Genomic DNA, 6,394 nt, shown 5'->3' on the forward strand with positions numbered 1-6,394 from the left:
GATTAAAAGAGTTTGGCTAATTCAGAGTCAATGGAATGGGTGGTTCTCCTGTATTGGCATAAACATCTCTAATGGAATCACTATGGACAGGTGTCCCAAGTACTATGCAAGAAAAAGCAATGTATTGCATTCTTCCACCAACACCACTTCTCTCCTTCCTCCTCCTCTTCAATCACAATCATCAATCACACTTCCTTGCACTAATGCTGCCACTTAATGAACCCTTTATTAACCACATGAAAAAAAATAATTTAGACATCAGCAAAAGCAGGTTTGTATGGAATACAAAGTAATGACATAGGCCAGTTCTCAGCTTTGAAGTACCATTATCAATTACTGCAGAAGACACAACTTTGCAATATTGTAAATTTAAAGTACCAATATCAAATGCCCACTGGATCTAGATGCTATTTATACTAGGACAGCCCAGTTAACTATCAAAAAGAAAATGGATGTTTTAGATATTTGTATTTGACTTTCCCTTGGGTTCAGTTGTGTTCTGGCAATAGCTAGCCAATAACTCTATAAAATGCATAAAGGTCTGAGAGTTCTTTTTTTCCCCCAACTGTCATTAACCTCAGCAAAGGCAGCTATAAGCTGGCATGACATTTATAACAGCTAAAATAGTTTCTAAAGAAGTAAAGTTTTGAGGAAACCATCTTAGCCCCCTGTAACCACCTTTCACTCTGCCACGTCCTCCCATTTCCAAATTGATTTTGATGTTGTTCCTCTCTTCCTGCCTTTATAATCTTCCTTTCTGTTGTACTGTCAACAAAACAAATTACTCTGTTCAAGTTAATATTCCTCCACCAAAAGATGTTACATGCCCTGATATATTTAATTTTAATAAGTGCAACTTTTTGTCAATTAAACTTCATGCCCTTCTTAGAGTGAGTTCACAAAACATACAAAGAATCTCTTGTAGCCTAAAATAAAGTCATGTTTATCTTGCTAATGCAGCAATGAAAATGGTTGAAGTTTTATCTGAATGTATAGCCTGCTGTCCACAGTCATGTTTTGTGAGATGGGCAGCGATATAAGTTTGATTAATAAATAAATAAATTGATACATGACCCAATAAAAAGCATTTACCAAAACACAAATACCTATCACATACAGTTCAAAAAAAATCTTCCCAGAAATAAATCCTATCGTTTTCAAAGAAACATATCCTCTAGCAAGCAAGTTTCAGATTGTAATCTTCTATTGCCAGTTTATACATGTCTGCTCAGAAGCAAGTCTAAATAAGCTCAGCAGGACTTCCACAGGAAAATATTGTCGCCAAAAATCTGTTGTTTGCCTTTCTTTTTACTTGTAAGCTCTTAAAAATGGGGTTTCTCATTTCTTAAAACAAAATAAAAACAAAGGCGGTTCCAGTCCTTGTTTTCAATGCATCCAGCAACTAGAACCAATGGTGGGCCAGCCTTTCTCTCTTTCCAGAGTGAAGCCACTTCGCTATATTTCCTCATTAAGAGGACAAGGGTCAAAACCAGCAGAGGCAACCTTGCAATTTCTCATAAGCTGCAACCTGCTGCTTCAACCTAGGATGTGAGCGAAGGGCAGCCATCATGTAAGTGGCCATCAGGCAGCACAGGGAAGATCTGCTCACACAGGTGAGACTTTTGTTATTGGGGGGGGGAGTAGAAGGAGAGGGGATCATTTGGATGACTGAATTGTGAGGGACATCGGGCGCCCTTTGGCAGTGATAACTAGGGAACCGCTGGCAAAGGTGGTAGGACAATAAAAATGGACTCTGGTTAGCTGCTGTCACATTTTGCAGAGGGCCATTCTCCATAGAAAGGGTGCTACACGTACAAGAGAGGAAACCTCTGTAGACATCTGAGGTATATTTTTTTAAAAAATGAAAGGCACAATATTAAAATGTTAAACTAACAGTATACATTTTAATGTGTTTATCTTTATTATTGTGAATTACTGAGAACCTATTCTGAGTTCAGTGGGATTTAAATCTGATAATAAATGGATTTGCTTTCTGTGAGGTAAGTGTTTAACCTCCAATCAACAGGGGAGATCATAAAGGATTATCAGCTGATAACAAAGCAAAATATTCCAGTAGCCAGATTCATGCTTGCCTGGTTCATACAGCACACTAAAGTATACAGGTAGTCCTTGACTCATTTAGTGACCGTTTGAAGTTACAACAGCTCTAAAAAAAGGGGACTCCTGTTTTTTTTCACACTTATGACTGTTGCAGCCTCCCCAGGGTCTCATGATTAAAATTCAGTCACTTGGCAACTGACTCATATTTATAACAGTTACAGTGTCCAGGGGTCATGTGATCCCCCTGTTGTGACCTTCTGACAAGCAAAGTCAATGGAGAAGCCAGATTCACTTAACAGCCTTGTTACTAAGTGTAGGCAACTTTGGCTCTTTTATGACTCGTGGACTTCAATTCCCAGAATTCCATGCTGGCTCAGGAATTCTGGGAGTTGAAGTCCACGAATCATAAAAGAGCCAAAGTTGCGTACCCTTGTACTAACCTAAAGAACTGCAGCGATTCACTTAACAACTGTGGCAGGAAAAGTCATAAAATGGGGCAAAATTCACTTACCATAAATGCCAGCGTATAAGGCGACTTCCACGAGCGCTGAAATCGGCGCCAAAGATGGGAGTCGTCTTACACACCAGAAATACTGGTAGTTTCCAGCGTATAAGACGACGTTCTAGGAATGCGGCCCAGCTATAAAGACGGGGGTCGTCTTATACGCCGGGTCGCCTTGTACGCCGGCATTTACGGTAACTCTCATTTAACATAAATTTTGGCTTCAGTTGTAGCTGTAAGTCAAGAACTACCTATAATGTGGTTTGCTTGATTGAGTCTTATAGTCACAGAGGTTGACTCAGAGAAGCAGTCTTTTTTGGTCCACCTGGGTGGGTAGTACTACTAGCACAGAGGGATACAACTCTCTAGAGTTTCAGGCAGGACTTTGCTACCCCTACCTGGATATGCTTCCATCCATATGCAAAATGTGGGGGCCTCAATCATCCTTGTTGAGAACCAAGGTGGCACAGTGGTTATAATGTAGTATTGCAGGCTAATTCTGCCAACTGCCAACAGTTCAATTCTCACCAGCTCAAGATTGACTGAGCCTTCCATCCTTCCAAGATCAATAAAATGAGGACCCAGATTGTTGGGGGCTAATATGTTGACTTTGTAAACCACATAGACAGTGCTGTAAAGCACAGTGAAGCGATATATAAGTGCTATTGCTATTGCTTGTTATACCTAACAATCTAGCCCTTTCTCAAAGTCACCCAGAAATCTGAACCTCACAAACACCGGGTAAAATTTCATTTCTTCACGAAATGAACTATTCTTGCAACCAACTTGATATAAGAACACTAAAATCCCAGAATCAGATGTATTAGAAAGAGGAAGAGGAATGGCTTTTTAAAAATGAAATGTAGGTTTGAAATCCATAAATGTAAGACCTAGCCCTGGAGAGGAAGGGGAATAACTTGCTGTCAAAGTAAAAAAAAATCTCCATGCTTCTAGAAGATGGAATCCTGTAAAGCAGAGGTCCCCAACCTTTTGGGCACCAGGAACCGCTTCCGTGGAGAGAGGTTTTTCCACGGTGTGTGGTTTTGTGTGCTGCCTGCATCCCGTGGATAGGTCTTTGCTTGTTTGTGTGGACTGGTTGCTAGCCTGCTGTAGCCCGGTACTGGTCCATGGACCGGGGGTTGGTGAGCCCTATTGTAAAGTACAAACGTTTATGACCAGTCATATGCAGAAAGATCATTTACCTAATATTTTTTCAGTGGTGAGAAGCAAATGGTTTTAAGGCAATTTGTGGTGGTGGAAGTGATTCATTTCACAAGGGGTACTGAACAGACCTACTGATGTTTCTGCAACCAGCATACAAATAGAGTTCTTCCTCTGTACCATCAAAACTACAGGTAATCCTCAACTTATGACCACAAAGGAGCCCAAAATTTCTGTTGTTAAGTGAGACATTTGTTAAATGACATTTGCCCCATTTTTTGACCTTTCTTGCCACAGTTGTTACGTGAATCACTGCAGTTGTTAAGTTAGCGACACGGTTGTTAAGTGAACTTGGCTTCTGCATTGACTTTGCTTGTCAGAAGGTCGCAAAAGTGACCCTGGGACACTGCAACGGTCATAAATATGAGTCAGCTGCCAAGCAGCTGAATTTTGATCATGAGACCATGAGGCTGCAACAGTCAGTGCCATTGAAACTTCGAATGATCACTAAATGAACTGCTGTAAGTCGAGGATTACCTGTATAACTAAAACCTCTTTCATGCTATTGTACAGAGATGAAGTACTTGTATACAATCTTACAGCAACCCTTGGCTTACACTCTTGATCTTTGTCATTGAGGGAGCCCAGGATTCATAACACAGCACAGTATGAAAAATGTATCTTCCAGATACTATGAGACTTTAGTTCCCATGATTCCTGGGTAATGGCCATGTGAGCTGGTTCTGATGGGAGCTGTAGTCCAACAACTTCTGGGGAGTCTCAATTTCCTGAACCCTGCAATGTGGGGAAAATCAAGAAAGTTACATTCTCTCCCTGCCCCTTAGTATTCCCTATCTTTCTTGTGCTACTTCAGGTATACAAAAGCCTGAGACACACAAATAACTTTTAAACTTAAGTGCAGCCCTTCCAAATTACTGTACTGTGCCTCATTCTACTTGTCACAAAAGAAAATACACACAATAGAATAGCGATCATATTATCTGACTTGATTTTAATTATTAGTATGACTTAAAATTAGGGCTACTGTACCAAATTTAATCTGCAAAACTCCAGCTGACCACTAGATGCCAGCAAAGAGACGCAAAAAGTCCAGCCTTTTGCCTGTCATCTAGTGTCCAGACAGCCTCTGAAAATCAGGCACCAATGAAGGGGAATAATCTAAATTTTGCCCGTCCAAACAATGGCAGTTCTAATATAATCAACTCTGTGCTGCATTCTGCCTTTGTCTCCTATAGTGTACCTAACAGCACGGCCTGCAGCACACTTTTCAAACGTGGTCCTGCCTGTTCCAGTAAACTCCTGGCAAACTAGTCCCCCTTTTTCCAACCTTAACATCTCTTGAGAGGAGAAAGAGGCCAAATGCCATCCACCCCCGCAGTCCCAAATCGGTTCTAGGTCTTCAAACGCTTGGAGACCGAGCCTAAACTGAGAGAAAAGGAGGCCGATTAAAATTCTGGGCAGGCACTACAGCCGGGACAAACCAGCTGTCCCCTCCCGCCATTTGAAGGTGACGTCATGCTTGGCGGGTGGGGGAGGGGAGACTCCAAATCCTTCTCCTCCTCCTCCTCCTCCTCCGCCCCCGCCGCCGCCGCCGCCTCCTTTCTCACTGCAGGGGCCGGTCTTGGCTAGATCCGGCAAGCGGTAGGCCCCGTCCACCCCCGCAGCTGCAGCACGGAGGCGGGGGAGGGAGATTCTGCCGTGCTATCCCCGCCTAGGCGAGGGAAGGAAGGACAGGCGATCGGATCGCGCCTGCTTGTGTAGTTCCCCTACCCCTCCCTGGTGGCTTCTAGATCTCTCCGCAAAGCCCCCTCCTTTCCCTCCTCGCCGTAATCCGCCTCCCCGAGACGGCTTCGCCGCCTCACCTGACTACAAAAGACCGGCTCCCCTTTCCACTCCCATTCTGCAGTGTTTACCGTGACCCGGAGGTGTCATTCCAATCCGAGCATCTTTGAATCCGCCCTAGAACAATCCAGTCGAATTCAAACGGTAGTTGGCAGAGCTGACGTTAGATAGATAGATAGATAAAGAGAGAGAGAGAGAGAGAGAGAGAGAGAGAGAGAGAGAGAGAGAGAGAGAGCTCTTTAGAAACTAGGTTGGTTTTATACACCCAATGAGGAACTCAGTTGGTTTTATACACCCAGTGAGGCGCTGGCGTGGTGGAACATTGTGCGTGGGGAAGCCCCTTTTAAACGCTCTTAGTATGCGAGTTACAGGCCGTTCTTTTCGATTCTGTGTGCATTTACAAGTCTACAGAGCTATAGTAAGTCTCTGGAATTCTAAGGGACTTCCATGAACTTGCCTGCGGGATTGATTGCAACAATTCTGCGTCTGCACCAGCCGCTGGTGGATGCGCTGCGTTATATAACGGGGCGGCGGCGGCACAGGCAGCCTTTCGGAGGGAAAAAAAGGGCCCATGTGTTCAAATACATCAGCTGAAGCACTGGAGAGGCGTTATTATGTGATTCCCCTACAACTAAATTCAAAGTCTAACACTGATGGAAACTTAATAATTCAAGTCCTAACCGAGGACCTAAGAATTATTAAGGTAAAGCGACACCATTATTATTATTACTATTCTATACACAACAGTGTGAAATCGCAGCTGCCAGTTCTTTAGCTGGCGTTGGCCTTCATACGCATGGAGTTCCT

At 43.2% G+C, this 6,394-nt stretch overlaps 1 long non-coding RNA gene across 1 annotated transcript; it reads right to left on the reverse strand.

Annotated features, from left to right (window-relative positions):
* Positions 1 to 268: 268 nt before the first annotated feature.
* LOC120310855 lies at positions 269 to 5,729 on the reverse strand. Its single transcript, XR_005557478.1, has 3 exons — positions 5,659 to 5,729; positions 4,342 to 4,519; positions 269 to 765 (listed from the first exon to the last, which is right to left on the reverse strand). It is a non-coding gene; the product is annotated as an uncharacterized LOC120310855 (long non-coding RNA).
* Positions 5,730 to 6,394: the final 665 nt, after the last annotated feature.

This window comes from Crotalus tigris, unplaced genomic scaffold, assembly GCF_016545835.1.
Source record: "Crotalus tigris isolate CLP2741 ecotype Arizona unplaced genomic scaffold, ASM1654583v1 scf7180000017567.3851432, whole genome shotgun sequence".
Classification (NCBI taxonomy): Eukaryota; Metazoa; Chordata; class Lepidosauria; order Squamata; family Viperidae; genus Crotalus; species Crotalus tigris.